Source organism: Chlorocebus sabaeus, chromosome 2 (assembly GCF_047675955.1).
Source record: "Chlorocebus sabaeus isolate Y175 chromosome 2, mChlSab1.0.hap1, whole genome shotgun sequence".
NCBI classification, from domain to species: Eukaryota; Metazoa; Chordata; class Mammalia; order Primates; family Cercopithecidae; genus Chlorocebus; species Chlorocebus sabaeus.
This window is the reverse complement of record NC_132905.1, coordinates 13,462,585-13,484,736: the sequence shown is the minus strand read 5'-3', so window position 1 is coordinate 13,484,736 and position 22,152 is coordinate 13,462,585. Positions and strand designations below refer to the sequence as shown.

The 22,152-nt window shown below is 48.3% G+C and overlaps 1 protein-coding gene and 1 long non-coding RNA gene across 5 annotated transcripts in view; one reads left to right on the top strand and one right to left on the bottom strand.

The window, feature by feature from the left end:
- RIPOR3 (RIPOR family member 3) overlaps window positions 1-22,152 on the bottom strand; it is a 104,411-nt gene that overhangs the window by 53,570 nt on the left and 28,689 nt on the right. Inside the window, exon 2 of one of the 4 annotated variants that reach the window (XM_073005869.1) lies at window positions 4,507-4,648. The exons of 2 other annotated variants lie outside the window; for them this stretch is intronic. The gene's annotated coding sequence lies outside the window, so the exon portion shown is untranslated. The remainder of the gene's footprint in view (window positions 1-4,506; window positions 4,649-22,152) is intronic. One more of the 4 variants, XM_073005870.1, reaches the window with a different exon arrangement.
- On the top strand, window positions 4,676-21,143 carry LOC140708863 (uncharacterized). The gene is made up of 3 exons (XR_012089109.1): window positions 4,676-6,051; window positions 6,257-6,445; window positions 20,656-21,143. It is a non-coding gene; the product is annotated as an uncharacterized lncRNA (long non-coding RNA).

Genomic DNA, 22,152 nt, shown 5'->3' with positions numbered 1-22,152 from the left:
CTCAGCTACTCGGGAAGCTGAGACAGGAGAATTGCTTGAACCCAGGAGGCAGAGGTTGCGGTGAGCCAAGATCGTACCACTGCACTCCAGCCTGGGTGACAGAGCGAGACTCCAACACACACACACAAACAAATCCTGAAGACTGCAATAATGCCAGTGGTACCCAACACGGCTACAGGACTTGTGCAGTGCCAGGCATTGCTCAAAGAATTCACTCACTGAATTCCTGGTACCCAGGAAGTCTGGCCTCGAGCCTGTGCTCTGCCCCCGCTGAGCAGACCCCCTCTTTCTAAAACCCTGGACACTGGGCTGGACACACAGCCTGTCACTCACCCCCACAGCTCCCCTGGTGGGGAGGCACTGTTACCATTGTATAGACAAGGAGACTGAGGCTCATCAAGATGGACCTGAAGTGGCAAGTTGGTAGCATTGTGCTTCCAAAGACTCACCTAAAACGCCTGCATAAAAAGCCAGGTGCAGTGGCACTCACCTGTAGTCCCAGCTACCTGGGAGGCTGAGCCCAGGAATTTGAGGCCAGTTTGGGCAACACAGTGAGCCAAAAATAAATAAATACAACACAGGTAAAGTGCTTGTGTGTAGGCAGTGTGGTGCAGGGGTGTGTGCACCTGACCTGGGGCCCATGAGTGACGAAGGGATATGCAGTGTGAGGCTCTCCAATCAGAAGCCCTCACTCTGGAATTGGTTATGGGAGGGTCCCTGGACTTTGGCATGTAATGCTTTGCTGTGGAGGCTGTCCTGTGTGTTCAGCAGTGTCCCCACACCAGGAGCACAGCCTGTGACAGCCTGGCACATCTCCAGACACTGTCAGACGTCCCTGGGCTAAAGGCATCTCTTTGGATCTGGGCTGGAGCATTCATTGACCCATATGGTGGCTTAGGCATAATTTTCCATGGGCAAGACGAGTAGTATTGAAGACACTATGGTATTTGGTTGGCTACAGTATTGCGCAGGCACCTTCCCCTCACACGAACAGGTGTGGGACTCTGGCATAACACAGCCTGACACCTACGGAGGGGGCCTGGATCTGCAGCTCCCACAGGGCCTCTGCCACTCCAGCCGTGACACACACACATGCTGTCACCGGCTAGGATGTGGACAAAGCCTGTAGGTCTGAGACCAAGGACGTGAGCTTGGAGGAGCTGGCTGGATTCCTCAGACCTTTGGGCCCCCTTTGCCAGAGCAGAGCTGAGACTTGCCTGAGACCTGCCTTTATTGCAACCCTGGCCTTGCGGCACGGCTGCACGGGAGGAGAGACCGGGTGAAGGGCTATCTCCCCTTTCCATCCGAAAATAAACAAACGAAAAACGCCTGAGTGTGATGAACACACGCACCGGTCAGGCTCAGCTCCACGTGGGGAGGGTGTAGATTCAAACCCAGGTGGGCTGAACTCCGAAGCGCACCGCGGCCAACCACTGGTCACTGGAGTGAACTGCCCCCAACCCTCTGTCATCTCAGGGACAAAACCCTGCCCCCTCCACAGGACTGGACAGCAGAGCAGCTTCCCTCTACAAAACAGTCAAAAAAACAAAGACAGACTTCCAGGCCTGCCGCTGCCTGGGAGAACCCCGAGGTTCCTTTTTGGAGTGACCTCTCCATAAGATGCACAGGCCATGCATGGGCCCACGAACATGTGAATTACTTCTAGGATCAGAAGACAAAAAATGATTCTTTAGGTCAAAGAAAATGTGTTATTATATAATAGTAATGTATTCATTGTTACACCAAGTTGTAATATACACTTCTCCTTTTTTTTTTTTTTGAGTCGGAGCTTTGCTCTTGTTGCCCAGGCTGGAGTGCAGTGGCGCGATCTCGGCTCACTGCAACCTTCACCTCCTGGGTTAAAGCAATTTTCCTGCCTCAACCTCCTGAGTAGCTGGGATTACAGGCATGCACCATCATGCCTGGCTAAGTTTTTGTATTTTTAGTAGAGACGGAGTTTCTTCATGTTCGTCAGGCTGGTCTTGAACTCCTGACCTTAGGTGATCTGCCCGTCTCGGCCTCCCAAAGTGCTGGGATTACAGGCATGAGCCACCGCCCCCAGCTCACTTCTCCTTTTTTTTTTTTTTTTTTTTTTTTTTTTTGTGAGAGACAGGGTCTCGCTCTATCATCCAGACTGGAGTGCAGTGGTGGGATCACAGCTCACTGCAGCCTTGACCTCCTGGGTTCAAGCCATCCTCCCATCTCAGCCTCCTGAGTAGCTGGGACTACAGGTTCGTGCCACTACACCCGGCTAATTTTGTTTTAATTTGTTTAGAGACAGGGTCTCTCTGTGTGGCCCAGGCCAGGGTGCAGTGGTGTGATCATAGCTCACTGCAGCCTCCAGCTCTGGGCTGAAGCAGTCCTCCCACCTCAGCCTCATGAGTAGCAGGGACTACAGGTGTGAGCCACCACACCCGGCCCTATTTCTTATTGGAAGGGCCCCTGCAGGCCAAGATGCTCGGTGCCCAGGGAAGTATGATAGCATGACCCTGCCCTTGACCCCTCCCAGCCCTCCTGGGAATCTGTCTCCAGCCACCTCCAGGCCACAGGCTCCCTCCCCATCTCTTCCCCACCCAGGAGCTGTGTTACACAGATCAGCTTAGCGTTTCCCACGCTAAACAACTGAAACTGAGGGTTTTATCTCCCACTCTCCTTGCTCGCAGTTCAGCATGGCCACTGGCCTGGCTGAGACAGAGCCGCTGGAAGTGCCCGGCTGGACCTCATGCTTGACCTTCAGCATCTTACTTAACCCTCGCAATGCAGGGCAGTGGCCTCCACTGGGTCCTGTTCAGCCACTACTCCTAGAAACGGTCTGAGGGGTGAGGGTGGGGCCCCCTGGAGAGCCCGTGGACTTGTGTTTGTGCCATCGCAGTAGTACACCCACCTCCTTCTGCTTCCGCAGAGCCTGGCCGGCTCCTCCCCATTCCAGGGAGAGGCTCCTCCTGCTCCCACTTCCCTCCTTTACATTCAGTTACTATTCTTAGGGGTGGGCCTTTGTTTACTTTGCATTTTCCTGATTCCTACTGAGACTAAGTATATTTTCTTAGGTTTACCGGCTTCCCAATCTCCTCTTCTGGGAATTACCAGTTCCTATTCCTTTGTCCAGTTATCTGCCTTCTTCTTCTTGATTCCTGGGAGCGGCTGATAAATCCTAGATGACCATCCTTTCTCAGTTTTCTCCCAGCCCCTCACCTTTTAATCTTAAATTGTTCTGTGTGTGTGTGAGTGAGAGAGAGAGAGAAAAGGGGGGGGGGGAGAGAGTGAGTGAGAGAGAGACACAAGCTTCAAATACCTATGTGGCCAAATATGTCACGGGTTTTCCTTCTGTGTTTTAGAGTTTGGAAACTGCTTTCTCAGTCTCTAAGATTAAGTTGCTAATCTGTTAACCACTGGTATCTAATTCCCTGGGGGAGAAGCTTGTCTTCCCAGCCAGGCTGCAAAGTCCCCCAGGGCATGGCTCCATCTCCGCCTGAGGAAGGCCTTAGTCAAGATATTCCACTGCTCCTCAGAAATACCCTGAATTTGTCCCCTCCTTCCCACCTCCACCCCTACTCACCAGGACCAATCCCTGCCTCCCCCTTACCCTGTGGCCCACATGAATACCACAGTGATTTAAAAAAAAAAAAAATTCCACCAGAGGCCAGGCTCGGTGGCTCACGCCTGTAATCCCAGCACTTTGGGAGGCCAAAGCGGGCAGATCACCTGAGATCAGGAGTTTGAGACCAGCCTGACCAACATGGAGAAATCCCATCTCTACTAAAAATGCAAAATTAGCCGGCCATGGTGGCACATGCCTGTAATCCCAGCTATTCAGGAGGCTGAGGCAGGAGAATTGCTTGAACCTGGGAGGCGGAAATTGCGGTGAGCCGAGACTGTGCCATTGCACTCCAGACTGGGCAACAAGAGCGAAACTCCATCTCAAAAAAAAAAAAAAAAACCAACCCAAAAAGAAAAGTAAAATGTCCATCAGATCTGGATGCAGCGGCTCAAGCCTGTAATCTCAGCACTTTTTTTTTTTTTTTTTTTTTTGAGATGGAGTCTCGCTCTGTCCCCCAGGCAGAAGTGCAGTGGCTGGATCTTGGCTCACTGCAACCTTTGCCTCCAGGCTCAAGTGATTCTCCCACCTCAGCCTCCTGAGTAGCTGGGACTACAAGTGCGCACCACTACACCTGGCTAATTTTTGTATTTTTTTTTAGTAGAGTTGGGGTTTCATCATCTTGGTCAGGCTGGTCTAAAACTCCTGACCTCAAGTGATCCTCCCGCCGTGGCCTCCCAAAGTGCGGGAATTACATCCGTGAGCCACCATGTCTGGCCAAATCCCACCACTTTGGGAGGCCGAGGTGGGAAGACCGCTTAAAGCCAGGAGTTTGAGACCAGCCTGGGCAACATAGAGAGAAGTAAAAAAAAAATTGGGCACATGTTCTCAGGACCTCCTGAGGCTATGTCCTGGGCCATGGTCACTCATAAGTAAAATTTTTTAATTAAAACGAAATTTTTACAAATTACCTGGGCATGGTGGTACGTACTTGTAGTCCCAGCTACTTGGGAGGCTAAGGCAGCAGGATTTCTTGAGCCCAGGAGTTCAAGGTTGCAGTGAGCTAGGATCGTGCCACTGCACTCCAGCCTGGGCAACAGAGTAAGACCACATCTGTAAAAAAAAAATTTTTAATAAACAAAAAATTTAAAAGTCCATTAGTTTGTCACTATATTGCCCAGGCTGGTTTGGAACTCCTGGCTTCATGTAATCCTCCCACCGCAGCCTCCCAAAGTGCTGGGATTATAGGCATGAGCCACTGCACCTGACCCCAACCAAAAATTCTTAAGGCACATTTTTGACACTAAAAACATAGTATTTTATAACTGCTAAAATAGATATATTAATTCTAGGCTTTTCTTGTGCACAGAAACAAATTACCACTTTAGTTGCTCAAGGAGAACATGCATACATGTTAAATGCATTAATTCGTTTAATATAAACATGTAATACTTTTCATGACCTGGATTGGTACATCTTTCTTTTCTTTTTTTCTTTTTTTTTTTTCTTTTGGCAAGATCTGGCCCTATCACCAGGCTGGAGTGCAGTGGTACAATCTTGGCTCACTGCTACCTCTGCCTCCCGAGCTCAAGCAATCCTCCCACCTCAGTCTCCTGAGTAGCTGGGACTACAGGCATGTGCCACCATGCCCAGCTAATTTCTGTTTTGTTTTTTTTTGTTTGCTTTTTAAAAATTTTTTTCTTTTTATTTTTTATTTTTTGTAGAGATGGAGTGTCACTATGTTGCCCAGACTACTCTCAAACTCCTGGGCTCAAGCAATCCTCAACCTCAACCTCCCTAAGTGTTGGGATTCCAGGTGTGAGCCACCGCACGCAGCCACCCAGCCCTTTTTTTCTTTTTTTTTTTTTTTTGAGACGAAGTTTCTCTCTCGTCACCCAGGCTAGAGCACAGGGGTGCAATATCGGCTCATTGCAACCTCCACTTCCATGGTTCAAGCAATTCCCCTGCCTCAGCCTCCCGAGTAGCTAGGATTACAAGTACACGCCACCAAGCCCAGCTAATTTTTTTGTATTTTTAGTAGAGACAGGGTTTCACCATGTTGACCAGACTGGTCTCGAACTCCTGACCTCAGGCAATCCACCTGCCTCAGCCTCCCAAAGTGCTGGGATTACAGGCATGAGCCACCGTGCCCTGCCCCTATTTCTTATTATAAAGTAATTTACAAAAAAAATTCCAGCAGCCAGCTCCAGAGAGGCCTTGCTCTGTGGTGTCTAAGGATGGAGCCCAGGCAGGGATGGCCAAAAGCTCGCTGCCTACTGCCCAGGAAGGCAAGAGCACCGTTGTGTCCCGTTCTACCCCTCAAAACTAAATCACAGTCAGATCACGTCATAGTCAGGACAAAGCCTGTTCGCAATCCATCCTGTGTCTGTGGATCCTCCCCAGGCCTGTAAGGCAGCAGCGGGAGATGCGGCCTCTCCCACTCCACCCAACACGTGGCCAGGGCGAGGTGGGGCCAGGGGAGAGACTGACATTCCAAGGCATCTGAGTGGTAAGAGGTGAGCAGATGAGGTGAATGGGGACTACGTTAGAAGGACCCTGTAGGTGGGTGAGATGCTAGGGCCATAGCCTAAGGGCACTGGGAACCCTGTAGGCATGGGCAGTTCAAGCCCATCCCTGCTCCCTCCAGCTGCTGTCTGTCCATCCCTGCCACACCTGACCATTTGCCCAACCTAGATCCTTCCTGTCTTGCATTTCCTCAAGCATCCAGAGCCCAGGACTGCTGAGTCAGCCCTCTGGAATGCCCGCAACTCCCCACAGGCCAGCCGGCCTTGGGACTCCCGCATAGCCACGTGAGCCAGTGGAGCCGGGTCTGTTTGCTAGTGGAGGCTGTTAACAGCACGGGAAGTGGTCAAGGGTTCAACAAGAGATGAGCCATCTGGTCCTCCAGAGGTAAACAATTTACAAGAGACACATCAAGCCGGCATGCTGTTCTAGTTTTTCTTTTGACAGTGAAATATGCAGTTTCTTTTTCATCCTGGTGCCTATTGGAGAGGGAGACTGTCCCAGGCACTCTGACCCCAGCTGAAGTGCCTCCCTGGGGCAGGATCGTGTCTAGGTAGGGAGGCAGGAAAAGTCAGATTTTCTTTCACATCTTTGTTCCATTCCCAGGACTGAGCAACTTCATGTATTTATGTATTTATTTATAGACAGGGTCTCACTATGTCACCCAGGCTGGAGTGCAGTGGTGTGGTCACAGCTCACTGCAACCTCAACTTCCTGGGCTCTAGTGATCCTCCTGCCTCAGCCTCCTGAGTAGCTGGGACCATAGGTGTGCACCACCATGCCAGAAGATTTTTGTATTTTTGGTTAGAGACAGGGTTTTGTTGTGATGTTGCCCAGTCTGGTCTCAAACTCCTGAGCTCAAGTGATTCACCCTCCTGGGCCTCCCGAAGTGCTGGAATTACAGGTGGGAGCCACCATGTCTGACCCGGGACTGAGTGAATTTAAGTCAGATGGTTAAACCTACATCCTGAGGAGAGTGGATTTCCTCCCAAAGGAACAGACTTATTTTCTAGAACCCAAAGCCTTGAATTTCAAGAACCTTCAGCCTTAAATCCATTTCCTGTTGGAAGCAGACCCCTCCTGGTCTTCCCAGGTATTGCAACCCTGCTCTACCAGCCACTATAAATGCCCACACAAAAGGAAGAGGGGCTCCATTCCTGATGCTCAGAGTGGAGTCAGTAGATTCTCAAGCATGTGAGATATGTATGTGGCCTAACAGCCTGAAATAAACAGCTTGTGCTAGGATTGTAATTCTAGAATTTCCAAAAGTGTTGCAAAACATTCCAGGCAGACACTAGAGTTTGTGTGCTACAAGTTGTTTATTAATTAATTTCTACTTTGCCAAACATTCTTACTTGGGTCTACTGGGAGATGACTTTGTTGGGAATGCATCTCCAATTTTGTAATGAACATCACCAGGGAAAGAAGACTTGCTTCACAGGGGCTCATATTACAGGAAATGTGGCTAGCATAGGTAGTTCCCATAAGGAAAAGGATAGTACTAAGTTTTGAGCTAATGTGAAAAAGAAAAGGGGACCGGGTGCAGTGACTCATGCCTGTAATCAACACTTTGGGAGGCTGAGGTGGGCAGATCACCTGAGGTCAGGAGTTCGAGACCAGCTTGGCCAACATGGCAAAACCCTGTCTCTACTAAAAATACAAAAATTAGCTGGGCATGGTGGTGGGCACCTGTAATCCCAGCTACTTGGGAGGCTGAGGCAGGAGAATCACTTGAACCTGGGAGGTGTAGGTTGTAGTGAGCTGAGATCACACCACTGTACTCCAGCCTGGGCGACAAGAGCAAAACTCCATCTCAAAAGGAAAAAAAGAAAAGTGACATCTAGGGACTAGGATTTTGGGACTCTTTACAGACATGCCAATAACCTGTAAGATACACAACCACAGACTGACACAGAGGTGAGCAGAGGCCTTGGAGTCAACGCAAGTTCAAGTCTAGCCTTTGCCTCATTCTCACTATGTAATCTTGGACAAGTCACTTATCCTCTTTGAGCCTCCAGGTCCTCATCTATACATAGAAAGCCACTGCATTATCTTACAGTCACTTTCAATTGCGAGGACTTGCTCTTTTTCTCTTCATTAAAAGGAAAACACAAAATACAATATATAGCTTATCTTACCACTTTGTGCTGCTAAGGTTAAAATCCAGGGTAGTGGCCAGGTATGGTGGCTCACACCTGTAATCCCAGCACTTTGGGAGGCTAAGGCAGGTGGATCACCTGAGGTCAGGAGTTTTAGACCAGTCTCACTAACATGGAGAAACCCCCATCTCTACTAAAAATATAAAAATTACCTGGGCATGGTGGTGGGCACCTGTAATCCCAGCTACTCTAGAGGCTGAGGCAGGAGAATTGCCTGAACCCGGAAGGCAGAGGTTACAGTGAGCTGAGATTATGCCACTGCACTCCAGCCTGGGTGACAATAGCAAAACTCCATCTCAATAAATAAATAAATAAATAATTCAGAGTACTCTATGGTTTCCTGGGGACGTTGTATAAAAAAAGAAAAAAACTACAAACTAGGTGGCTTAAAACAAGGGAAACTTATTGTCTTCGAGTTCTGGAGGTTAGAAGTCCAAATCAAGGTGTTGGCAGGGCCATGCTCCCTCTAAAGCAGCAGTCCCCAACCTTTTTGGCACCAGGGACAAGTTTTGTGGAAGACAATTTTTCCACCGACCAGGGTGGGGGTTGGGTGGGTGGTTCTGGGGTGATTCAAGTGCATTACATTCATTGTGCCCTTTATTTCTACTACTACATTGTAATATATAATTAAATAATTATACAACTCACATTCCCTAATGTGGAATCAGTGGGAGCCTAAGCTTGTTTTCCTGCAACTGGATGTTCCCATCTGGGGGTGATGGGAAACAGTGATAGATGATCAGGCATTAGATTCTCATAAGGAGCACACAGCCAAGATCCCTCGCATGCACAGCTCACAACAGGGTTTGTGCTCCTTTGAGAATCGAATGCCTCCACTGATCTGACAGGAGGTAACGCAAGCGATGGGGAGTGGTTCTAAATACAGATGAAGCTTCGCTCACCTGCCTGCTGCCAACCTCCTGCTCTGTGGCCCAGTTCCTAACAGGCCATGGATGAGTGCAAGTCCATGGCCCAGGGGTTGGGGACCCCTGCTCTAAAGGATCTAGGAAAGAATCCTTCCTTGCCTCTTCTGAGCTCCCCATGATGGCCACCGATCCTTGACATTTCTGGTCTTGTAACTGCATGATGCCAATCTCTGCTTCTGTTGTCCCATGGTACTTCCCAGTGTCTCTGTCTTCACAGGTCTTCCCTCTTCTTATAAGGATATGATGTTATTGAATTAGGGGCAAGGCACAGTGGCTCATGCCTATAATCCCAGCACTTTGGGAGGCCGAGTTGGGCGGATCACCTGAGGTTAGGAGTTGGAGACGAGCCTGGCCAACATGGCAAAACCCCGTCTCTACTAAAAATACAAAAATTAGCCAGGTGTGATGGTAGGTGCCTGTAATCCCAGCTACTCGGGAGGCTGAAGCAGGAGAATTGCTCGAACCCAGGAGGCAGAGGTTGCAGTGGGCTGAGATCATGCCACTGCACTCCAGCCTGGCTACAGAGCAAGCCGACTCAAAAATAAAATAAAATAAAATAAAATAAAATAAAATAAAATAAAATAAAATAAAATAAAATAAAATGTAGGCCCCCAGGAAGGATGCCTGGCACACTCAGAGGTGGGACAATGGTGACAGTCCTGACACGTTCCCCTCTGGAGAGCATGGGCCCTTGGTCTTGGCCATACAGCCAAGCCTGGCCCAGCCTGCCTGTCCCCCCCACTCCCAGGGACTGGGCGCTTCCTGCCCAGGAGCTATCCTGATTCTGCAGCCCTCGGGCTTTATTGCTTTTCCTGCTTAATGAGGTGAGGTTGCTCGCCCACAGGCAATTCCTGTAAAAGCCATTTGGATGACCCAGTGGGGTGAGTTTACAGGGAAGTGCTCCCCGAGGGCTAGGCTGGCTGGAAGCAGATACTTTGCCCCCTTCCAAGGATGGTAATGAGGTTTGAGGCTTCCAGTGGGGGCAGGGGATGCTCTGGGCGCCAAAAGCCCTGGCCTGGGGTCAAAAGATCTGGGCTCCAGGCCCAGCCAGGCTAGCTAGGCAGTCTCCTGTCTGAGCTGTACTCGCCCCATGGGTGAAATGGGGATACAGGCACATACGTTACAGCCTGCAGTCTGTGTGTAACAGAGAACCATAAGCCGGCGGGTGGGGGTTGGGGGTTATTTCTCATGGTTCTGGAGGCAAGGAGTTGGAGATCAGGGTGACCGCATAGTCAGGTTCTGGTGAGGGCCCTCTTCCAGGCTGCAGACTATAGTCCTCTCATTTCATCCCCACTTGGAGGGAAGAGGCAAGAGAACACTCTGGAACCTCTGCTATAAGAGCACTAATCCCATTAATCCCATTCACCAGGCCTCCACCTTCGAGATCTATTCACCTCCCAAAGGCCCCACCTCCTAATCACAGCACATGGGGGTTTGGGTTCAACATAGGAATTTTCTTTCTTTCTTTTTTTTTTTTTTTGAGATAGTGTCTCACACAGTGTCGCCAGGCTGGAGTGCAGTGGCGCAATCTCTGCTCACTGCAACCTCCACCTCCTGGGCTCAAACAATCCTCCCATCTCAGCCTCCTGAGTAGCTGGGACCACAGGCATGCACCACCACACCCGGCTAACTTTTTGTACTTTTAGTAGAGAAGAGATTTCACCATGTTGCTCAGGTTGGTCTTGAACTCGTGGGCTTAAGCAATTTGCCCACGTTGGCCTCCCAAAGTGTTGGGATTACAGGTGTGAGCCACCACATCCAACCTCAACATATGAATTTCAGAGTGACCCAGTCTGTCACAGCCTCCTGCAGGATTACAGATGTAGAATCAGTCTGTAATCCACAAAGTTCTAAGCAAAGGAAAAGAAGTACTAATATCACTATTGCTACTGCTATTGTTATTATCAGCACCCAAGACCTTCCCCAGTCTCTGTAAGTGGCATATTAAGATGATCCCAAAGACGCTCTACTTCTCTAAGCCCATAATATTCACAGGTTCCACCCCTTTGATTGTGGGCAGAACCTGGGAATATTATGATCTGACTGCCATGGTTACCATATATGACAAAAGGGGGATTAGCCTGGGTGGGCCTGACCTAATTAGAGAGCCCTCAAATAGGACTGGCTTTTTTTTTTTTTTTTTTTTTTTTTGAGACCGACTCTTGCTCTATGGCCTAGACTGGAGTGCAGTGGCATGATCTCGGCTCACTGCAATCTCTGCCTCCTGGGTTCAAGCGATTCTCCTGCCTCAGCCTCCTATAATACTGGCTCTTACTGGCCAAGGAGGTTCAAAGTATGAGAGGGATTCAGTGTGAGAGAGATTTTCTGTTGCAGGCTTTGGAGATGAAGGTGGCCACATGGTGGGGAATACGGGAGGCCTCTAGAAGCTGAAAGGTGCCCCCCAGTGACAGCTAGCAAGGAAATGGGGACCTCAGTCCTATGACCCCATGGAACTGAATGACCTTGGAAGTGGATTTGTCCCCAGATCCTCCAGACAAGAACTCAGCCTGACCAGCATCTTGCATTTCAGCCTTGTGATGAGCAGAGAACTCAGCCATGCCAGACTCTGGACCAACACAGCTGTGAGCTCATACATGGATATTGTTTTAAGTTGCTAGGTCTGGATCATTTGTTACACAGCCGTGGAAAACCAATACACCTTCTGTCAAGGAAGCCTGAAAATGGAAGGCTCCTACTCAATCTACCCTCCCAGTATAGTCTAGTGGTTACAGACAAAGGCTTTGGAGTCAGACGGAAAGATGCTCAAATCTTGGCAATTCCATCCACTGGCTGTAGAATGCTGTCCACACTCCCTTGCTCACCTCTTATATCTTCAGTTTCCTCCTCTGTGAAATAGCGGTGGAAATAAAATGCACGGAAATCATCAGAGCAGGGTATGCGTCGTAAGGACACATAGTAATAGCTCAAGAAACACTGTATATGTTAAATATTAGAAACCAGCTGAGAACTAACACCAATGCACCAGTGTTCTTCAATGAACTGCCCACACACCAAAGAAGATAGGGAAGAGCCCAGATCTGCTGCTCTGGGAGCTACAGGCCAAATAGGGAATCAGGAACCTGAACAGAAAACCACAACTTTGGGGAAAGTAGATGGTACATGCGTTATGTTCTTGTGGACATGGCGGGGCAAAGACAAGACCTTACGTCTTTGAACTCCCCCTTGGAGTCCAGCATAGGCCTGAGTGGAGCTCCCTCCTTAAGACTCCCTTTGCATTAGCTTCCCTCAGGAAGGATTTGTATTTAGAGTTTTGCTGTGGAACCTCTTTCTCTTGGTCTAAATGAAGACCAAGAGACCAAGGCCTTACACCTTTAAGGGAGGAGGTGGCCCTGGGCCCAGGAAGAGGGTGGGTCCAGTCTCCCAGTTCTGTCCCTGGCATGTACTCTCCCCAGGCCTATCCCACCCCCAAATCCTCCCAGACTCCAAACCCTGAGGCCCCACTGGCTGTCCCTCAAGAAATCACCGAGGCTGGGCACGGTGGCTCACACCTATAATCCCAGTACTTTGGGAGGCTGGGGCAGGCGGATCACTTGAGGTCAGGAGTTCAAGACCAGCCTGGCCAACATGGTGAAACCCCATCTCTACTGAAAATACACAAATTAGCCAGGCGCGGTGGTGGGCGCCTGTAATCCCAGCTACTTGGGATTCTGAGACAGGAGAATCGCTTGAGCCTGGGAGGTGGAGGCTGAAGTGAGCCAAGATTGCACCATGGCACTCCAGCCTGGGTGACAGAGAGAGATTCTGTGTAAAAAATAAAATAAAATAAAGAAAAGAAAAAAGAAATTGCCGAGCCCTCTCTATACCCATAAGCACAGCCTTGACCAAAGTTCTGACAACTGGGCATGCAGCTCAAATCCCCAGGGAGATACCACTGCACACACACACTAGGGTGGCCATCATCCAAAAGACAGACCACAGCAAGTGCTGGAGAGGATGTGGGGCAACTGAAACGCTGGTACACTGCTGATGACAAGCAAGAGGGCACAGCTAGTTTGGAAAACAGCTTGGCAGTTCCTCAAATGGTTAAGTATGAAATTAAGCAAATGGTTACATGTAAATACGACCCGGCAATTCTACTCCTAAGTATACATCCAAGAGGAATGTCAACATATGTCCACGCAAAACCTGTACACAGACATTCAGAGCAGCATTATTCATAGTAGCCAAGAAGTAAAAACAGCTCAAATGTTTACGAGCTGATGAGTGGGTAAACAAAATGTGAGACAGTCATACAAAGGGACACTATAGGGCCGTATAAAAGGGACCAAGCCCTGATGCAGGCTGCGAGACAGATGAACCTTGAAAACAGTACGCTAAGTGAAAGAAGCCAGACACAGCAGGCCACAGAAGGCATGGCTCCGCTGACATCCAAGTCCAGAGCGGGCAAATCCAGAGAGACAGAAAATGGATCAGTCATTGCCAGAAGTTAGGGGAGGGGAGAATGGGAGTCATTACTAATAGGTATGGGGTTTCTTTTGGTGTAAAACTGCTAGTGGTGATGGTTGCACAGCTTTGTGAATATGCCAAAAAACAAAACCAAAACAAAAAAAAACCCCACTAAATTCTATATATATATATATTTTTTTTATTTTTATTTTTTTTGAGACCGTCTCCCTCTATTACTCAGGCCGGAGTGCAGTGGCACGATCTTGGCTCACTGCAACCTCTGCCTCCTGGGTTCAAGCAATTTTCCTGCCTCAGCCTCCTGGGATTACAGGCATATGCCACGACACTTGCCTTTTTTTTTTTTTTTTTTTTTTGAGACAGGGTCTCCCTATGTTGTCCAGGCTAGAGTGCAGTGATGCCATCTTGGCTCACTGAAACATCTGCCTCCCAGGTTTAAGCAATTCTCCCACCTCAGCCTCCCAAGTAGGTGGGACTACAGGCATGCACCACCACACTCGGCTACTTTTTCTATTTTTTTGTAGAGACAGGGTTTTGCCGTGTTGCCCAGACTGGTCTCAAACTCCTGGAGTCAAGCGATCCACCCGCCTGGGGTATTCCTCACTGGCATAATCAGCACTGAAAGATCATTGAAAAGGGACTTGCGTGATCCAGGGGTCACTGTTATTTAATGCACTCCCCTCATCTCCTGCAGGTTGTGACTTCAATATACCCTCTCATGAAACCTTTCCTGGCCCCTCATCTGTAAGTGTGACCACTGAGCCCCCTATCTCCCAACTCCCTTTTTCTGCTTTTTCTCTTTAACGTTTAATACCATCTGACATTCCATACATTACCTTGTCCTCGTCTGATGTCTGTCATCCCAACTAGAAGTGCTAGGAGGCAAGTACTAGGAAGCAGGGTTTTTTCTCTTTTTAGATGAAATTTTGCTCTTGTCGCCCAGGCTGGGGTACAGTGGCGCGATTTCGGCTCACTGCAACCTCCACCTCCCGGGTTCAATTGATTCTCCTGCCTCAGCTTCCCAAGTAGCTGGGACTACAGGTGCCCACCATCACGCCCGGCTAATTTTTGTATTTTTAGTAGAGACGGGGTTTCACTCTGTTGGCCAGGCTGGTCTCGAACTCCTGACCTCATGACCCACCCAGGAGGCAGGGTTTTTGTCTGCGTGGTTCACTGCTAAGTCCCCAGCACTAGGAGGAGAGGACCTAACATATAGGAGGCACTCAGCAAATTTCCATGAACGAATGAATGGAGGGATAGATGAATGAATTAATCTGTATCTCCAGTGGCTTTGTCCTATCGTATATCAGCTTTGTTCCACATCTTACACTTAGGAGGTGATTCAATTAAACATTGCTTTTTTTTTTTTTTTTTTTGGTATGTTTGGTGGTTTTTGTTTGTTTGTTTGAGACAGCATCTCAATCTTTCCCCTAGGATGGTATGCAATGGCACCAACACCACTCACTGCAGCCTCAACTTCCCAAACTCAGGTGATTCTCCCACCTCAACTCCCCGAGTAGCTGGGACTACAGGCACGCACCACCACACCAGCTACTTTTTGTATTTTTAGTAGAGATGGGGTTTCGCTGTGTTGCCGAGGCTGGTCTCAAACTCTGGGCCTCAAGCCATCCATTCGCCCAACTCGGCCCCCTAAAGTGCTGGGATTACGGGCATGAGCCACTGCACCCAGCCAACCATTGTTGAGTGAGCAAGTAAATGAACCAATCAATGAATTTCTTCCTGGGTAGTGAAGCTCCCGCTTTTTGAGGTAACCCAGACTTTCCATTTGTATGTTTCCTGAGCCCCTGACTGTACATTCTTCCTGCATATTGTCTCCAGGACTAAGAGAATGGAGCCTTTTCCCAAGAAGAGGTTGAGTTCTCAGGCCTCCAGTTTAGATTAAATAGTGGTTTTACAGGGGGAAAAAAAAGTGAGAAACCCCCAGAAGTTGTGGGGAGCTGAGAGGGAGTGGGAAGAGGGTTCCCCAGGGACAAACTCCTCCTTGCCCCCCTGCCCAGTGCCCCAGGGCACACTGCCCAGTGGGTGAAAGCAGCCAGACACACGGGCTCACTGCAGTTAGCAAGCAAACCTAAGTGTATCAAGATGGGCCCGCTGACGCCAGCTGCTCTGAGTGGATCTGGAATGAATTGGGGGGTTGTTAAGATCGCCGACTTAAGCCTCTTCTCACAGGAAAAATATTTATTTCACTGAGCTCTGCTTTTTGGAAAGCTGCGCCCGTAACAGTCTGCATCGATCTAGCAGAGTTTTGGCTACTGCTGGGTTTTGTCTCCCTCCTGTCTCGGTTGGTGTGGGCTGTGTGTGTGTGTGTGTGTGTGTGTCCACAGCACACCCTCCCATTATTAAGTAATCAGCCAAAAGACTCAGCCAGGACACTCTGCTCTTCTTTAACCAGAAAAAAGATGAACATGAACTGAGTTCGTGGCATGAGGCACGAGACGTTCATGTTTTATCTTCAAAGATGCCTGCTTGAAACTAGCAATTCTTTCTTTCCCTTTTTATCTAGTAAATTGCTCCCTCTACCTCCTCCCAGTTTGGGAAAAAAATACAGACAAGGATGAAGAAGAAAGTAAAAATCACTCCTATGGTTAGGTTAGGGTTGACTGCAGAATTGTTCTTTCCTTTTTGAGACGGAGTTTCACTGTTGCCCAGGCTGGAGTGCAGTAGCGTGATCTCGGCTCACTGCAACCTCTGCCTCCTGGGTTCAAGCGATTCTCCTGCCTCAGCCTCCTGAGCAGCTGGGACTACAGGCCCGCATCACCACGCCCGGCTAATTTTTGTATTTTTAGTAGAGACAGGGTTTTACTATATTGGCCAGGCTGTCCTTTTCTACTCTTTGGAGTTGAAGGGCCTGGGTTTGAATCCTAGCTCTGCTACTTGCTGGCTGTGTAACCCTGAGAATCATGTCACCACTTGGAACCTCTGTTTCCTCATCTGTAAAATGGTGTAACAATAGTACCTACCTCTTTGATTGTTGGGAGGAGTAAACAAGAGAAAGTATATATAGAGCTTAGTGAAGGTTCAGCAACAGTAAATGCAAACAGTACCTATTTTATAGGAGAAATATATACAATTTTTATCTCTTTTTCATAAAACAATATCGTGTATACAGTTTCCTGTTTCATTGCCTCATTTTAGAGGCAGAGTCTTGCTGTGTTGCCCAGGCGGGCCTCAAACTCCTGTCTGTGTTCAAATGATCCTCCTGCCTCAGCCTCCTGAGTAGCTGGGATTACAGGCACCCGCCACCACACCCGGCTCATTTTTGTACTTTTAGTAGAGACGGGGTTTCACCACATTGGTCAGGCTGGTCTCAAACTCCTGACCTCGTGATCCACCCACCTTGGTCTTCCAAAGTGCTGGGATTACAAGGCGTGAGCCACCGCGCCCACTCAACTCATAAGCATTTCTTTTTTCTGAGACGGAATCTCGCTCTGTTGCCCAGGCTGGAGTGCAGTAGCGTGATCTCGGCTCACTGCAAGCTCCGCCTCCCGGGTTCACACCATTCTCCTGCCTCAGCCTCCTGAGTAGCTGGGACTACAGGGGCCCGCCAGCAAACCTGGCTAATTTTTTCTATTTTTTAGTAGAGACAGGGTTTCACCGTGTTAGCCAGGATGGTCTCGATCTCCTGACCTCGTGATCCGCCTGCCTTGGCCTCTCAAAGTGCTGGGATTACAGGCATGAGCCACTGTGCCCAGCCAAGCATTTCTAATGACTGCAAAATAGTCCATACATTAGTTTTTAAACCGTTTCCTATGGATGGAAATAGAGGTTGCTTCCACAATATTATAAAGATTGCTGTGATAAATATCTCTAGACCCAAATCTTGGTCTATGTTTGAGGCTCCATCTTTGGGATGAATTCTCAGAAGTTAAACGATGGATCAAATAGTATGATCACTTCCAAGAGCCTTGATATACCATATTTAGCACTGCAAGTTGCTTTCTAGAAAGATTAGCTACAGATGTGTATGAGAGAACCCTATGGCCAAGCGAGGTGGCTCATACCTATAGTCCCAACACTTTGGGAGGCCAAGGTGGGAGGATCACTTGAGCCCAGGAGTTTAAGACCAGCCCTGGCAACATAGTGAGACCCCATCTCTCTACACACACAAAGAAAGAGGCCAGGTGTGGTGGTTCACGCCTATAATCCCAGCACTTTAGGAGGCCTGGGCAGGCGGATCACTTGAGGTCAGGAGTTCGAGACCAGCCTGGCCAACATGGCAAAACCTCATCTCTACTAAAAATACAAAAATTAGCCAGGCATGGTGGCACATGCCTGTAATCCCAGCTACTCGGGAGGCTGAGGCAGGAGAATTGCTTGAACCTGGGAGGTGGTGATTGCAGTGAGCCGAGATCACACTGCTGCACTCTAGCCTGGGCAACAGAGTGAGACTCTATCTCAAAAAAAAAAAAAAAAAGAGAGAGAGAGAGAGACCCATCTTACCACATCCCAGCTGCACTGAGGATTATTACCTTTTAGTTATTGTTAATTTGACAGGCAAAAATGACATCCCATTCTTAAATCTGCACTTTAAAAATTTCACCCAGTATTTTTCTAATACTGGTTTTATTGGCTACAACGTGTTAAGTGTTTACTATATGCCAAGCATAGGGTAAATATCTTTTTCATTTTTTAGAGAGAGACAGGGTCTTACCTGTTGCCCAAGCTGGAGTGCAGTGGTGCGATCATACTTCACTACAACCTTGAACTCTTGGGCTCAAGGGATCCTTCTGCATCAGCCTCCCTTTTAAGTAGCTAGGACTACAGGTGCACCACCATGCCTGGCAAATTTTTTTTTTTTTTTTTTTGTAGTAACAGGGCCTCAGTTTGTTGCCCAGGCTGGTCTCAAACTCCTGGGCTCAAGTGATCCTCCTACCTCGGCCTCCCAAAGTACTGGGATTATAGGTGTAAGACGCCACACCCAGCCTCCATAAAATGTCTTAATCAAACTTCTGTGTATATACCCAAAAGAAGCAAAAGCAGGGACTCTAACAAATATTTGTACATCTATATTCACAGCCATATTATCCATCATAGCCAAAAGGTACAAGAGACCCAAATGTTCATTGACAGATGAATAGATAAACAAAATGTGGGGTGTATATATGCAAGGAGATATTATTCAGCCTTAAAAAGGAAGAAAATTTTGACCCATGTGACAACATGGATGAACCATGCTAAGACAACATGCCCATTACACAAGGACAAGTATTGTACAATTCCTTTTATATGAGGTTCCTAGAGTACTCAAATTCGGAGACAGAAATCAGAATGGTTGAACTGGGAGAGGTGGCTCACACCTGTAATCCCAGCACTTTGGGAGACCAAGCTGGGAGGATCGCTTGAGCCCAGAAGTTCAAGACCAGCCTGGACAACAGAGTGAGATCCTATCTCTACAAAATAAAATTTTTAAAAATTAGCCAGGTGTGGTGGCACATGCCTACTACTCAGGAGGCTGAGGCGGGAGGATTGATTAGACTCAGGAGATCAACGTTACAGTGGGCTGTAACTGCCCCACTGCACTGCAGCCTGGGAAACAGAGCGAGATTCTGTCTCAAAAAAAAAAAAAAAAAATCTAATCAATCTTTGCAACGCGTTATTTTATAAGATGTTATTGGCCGGGCGCGGTGGCTCAAGCCTGTAATCCCAGCACTTTGGGAGGCCGAGACGGGTGGATCACAAGGTCAGGAGATCGAGACCATCCTGGCTAGCATGGTGAAACCCCGTCTCTACTAAAAAAATACAAAAAACTAGCCGGGCGCCGTGGCGGGCGCCTGTAGTCCCAGCTACTCGGGAGGCTGAGGCAGGAGAATGGCGTGAACCCGGGAGGCGGAGCTTGCAGTGAGCTGAGATCCGGCCACAGCACTCCAACCTGGGCGACAGAGCGAGACTCCGTCTCAAAAAAAAAAAAAAAAAAAAAAAAAAAAAAAAAAAAAAAAAAAAAAAGATGTTATTATTACCCTCCATCCTTCTTTAAAAGATGATGAAACTAAGGCTCAGAGAGGTGAAACACGTTCCTAGAGTCCCACAGCTTCGAAATGGTGAAGACAGGTTTAGATGCCAGGTCTTACTCTTCAAGGCTACGTTATCCTGCAAATTCTGGTGGACCCGGGAGGTAAAGGGGAAACACAATCAAGCTCAAGGTGGCAGATGGAGTTAGCAAGTACACAGTGCCAAACGGAACTGCTGGCCCTGAGAGCTCAGAGTTCAGTTCTAAATTTATTCTCTCTGACTTTATTGTGGGTTCTAAATTTGGCCAAACAAGTTCTTCCAGACCGATTAGTGACGTGGATACATTGTTTTGAAGATAAAACCCTTTTCCTGGTATGAAATAAAAAAAATAATAATACAGCATTTGCTTGCAGAAGCCATCCTGCCGCTGGTTAACAGTCATCTGAAAATGATTCTGGGTTTTCCACCTCACGGTGGACACATATACTTGTTGGCCGATTTCTTGGGGACAGTGATTAAAACCATTTCCTGAACCGAAGTCTGAATTTCTCCTCCTGAATGAACCAGAAACAAAACATCAGGAAATACCCAGGCATAAAAATTCTAAGCAGGGCCGGGTGTGGTGGCTCACGACTGTAATCCCAGCACTTTGGGAGGCTGACGGGGGTGGATCACCTGAGGTCAGGAGCTCAGGACCAGCCTGGCTAACATGGCAAAACCCCGTCTCTACTAAAAATACAAAAATTAGCCAGACATGGTGGCAGGCACCTGTAATCCCAGCTACTTGGGAGGCTGAGGCAGGAGAATCACTTGAACCTGGGAGGCAGATGGGAGCAGAGGTTGCAGTGAGCTGAGATTGCACCATTGCATTCCAGCCTAGGTGACAAGAGCAAAACTCCGTCTCAAAAAAAAAAAAAAAATTCTAACCAGAACCAAACTTAAAATTCTCCCAAAATTACAAATTAAGACCAAAATAGGCCTCTTTGGGTGGTTTCCAGGCCAGGGAGGAGTTACGGGGTCCTTGGAGACTCACCAGCTGAGTCCTGACTTCTTTGGGAAGGTATTGGGGTGACTGACCTGTTTGTGACCCCTTCTCAGACACCCTGTCTCTGAGGAGGTGGAGGAGGCACGTGACCCACATGGTCTGGCCACTGATGACTGAGAAAGCTACGGACACCAGACCCGGGAGAGACCATTCACTCACTGGCCACAAACATGACTTCAGATGCATGCCCTAAAAGGATGAGCCTGGGTACTGGATTCCCTCCCTCAGAAATGTAGATCAAGAGACACAGGATGTTCCTGCTGGTTCATCTACTTGAGCTTAAAGGTCATGGATACCTGGATGTGGGGTGGTCATTCTGGGAGTACATCCATATAGAAAGAGGAGCAGGTGCTGTGGGATTCTGGATCCCAGTGATACAGCTAAGTGGCTGGATCAAGCTTCACCTGAAACCCACTCTACTTGTCTTAGTCTGTTTTGTGTTGCTATAAAAGAATACCTGTGACTGGGTAATGCATAAAAAAAAGAGGCTTATTTCATTTTATAATTCTGCAGGCTGAGACATTTAAAGGGATGGCCCTGACTTCTGGCAAGGACTTACACGTTGCATCACCACATTCAGGAAAAGGGAAAACAGAAGGGAGACTGCAAAACAGGAGAAAACCTGAAGGTCATCATGGCTTTATAATAACCCACTCTCACAGCAATGGGTTAGATGGAGAACCAATTCAGTCTCACAAGAGTGATGGCAAGAACTCACTCACTAGTGAGAGGGTGGCACTTACAAGCCATTCATGAGGAATTCACCTCTATAGCCCAAATACCTCCCACTAGGCCCCGACTCCCATCACTGCCACATTGGGGATCGAATTGCAACATGAGTTTTGCTGGAGACAGACACCCCCTATCCAAATCACAGCACTACCCCTGAACTTTCTGTTACATGAACCAACAAATCTTCCTTTAAACTAGTGTCATTGGGTTTTCTGGGATTTAACTTTTTTTTTTTTTTTTTGAGATAGGGTCTTGCTCTGTCACCCAGGCTGGAGTGCAGTGGCACAAACACAGCTCACTGTAGCCTCGACCTCCTGGGCTCAAGGGATCCTCCCACCTCAGCACCCCCCACTTATGCCCTCCAAGTGGCTGGAACTACAGGAACCACCACACCTGGCTAATTTAAAAAACAAAATTTTGTAGAGGCTGGGTGCAGTGTCTAATGCCTGTAATTCCAGCACTTTGGGAGGCCAAGGTGAGTGGATCACTTGAGGTCAGGAGTACGAGACCAACCTGACCAACATGGTGAAAACCCATCTCTACTAAAAATACAAAAATTAGCCAGGTGTAGTGGTGCATGCATATAATCCCAGCTATTTGGGAGGCTGAGGCAGGAGAATCGCTTGAACGCGGGAGGCAGAGGTTGCAGTGAGCAAAAATCATGCCACTGCACTCCAGCCTGGGCAACAGAACAAGACCGTCTAAAAAAAAAAAAAAAAAAAAAAATTGTAGGTTTGTAGGGACACAGTCTCACTATGTTGCCCAGGCCAGTCTTCAACTCCTGGGCTCAAGCAATCCTCCTGTCTTTACCTCCCAAAGTGCTGGGATTACAGGCAT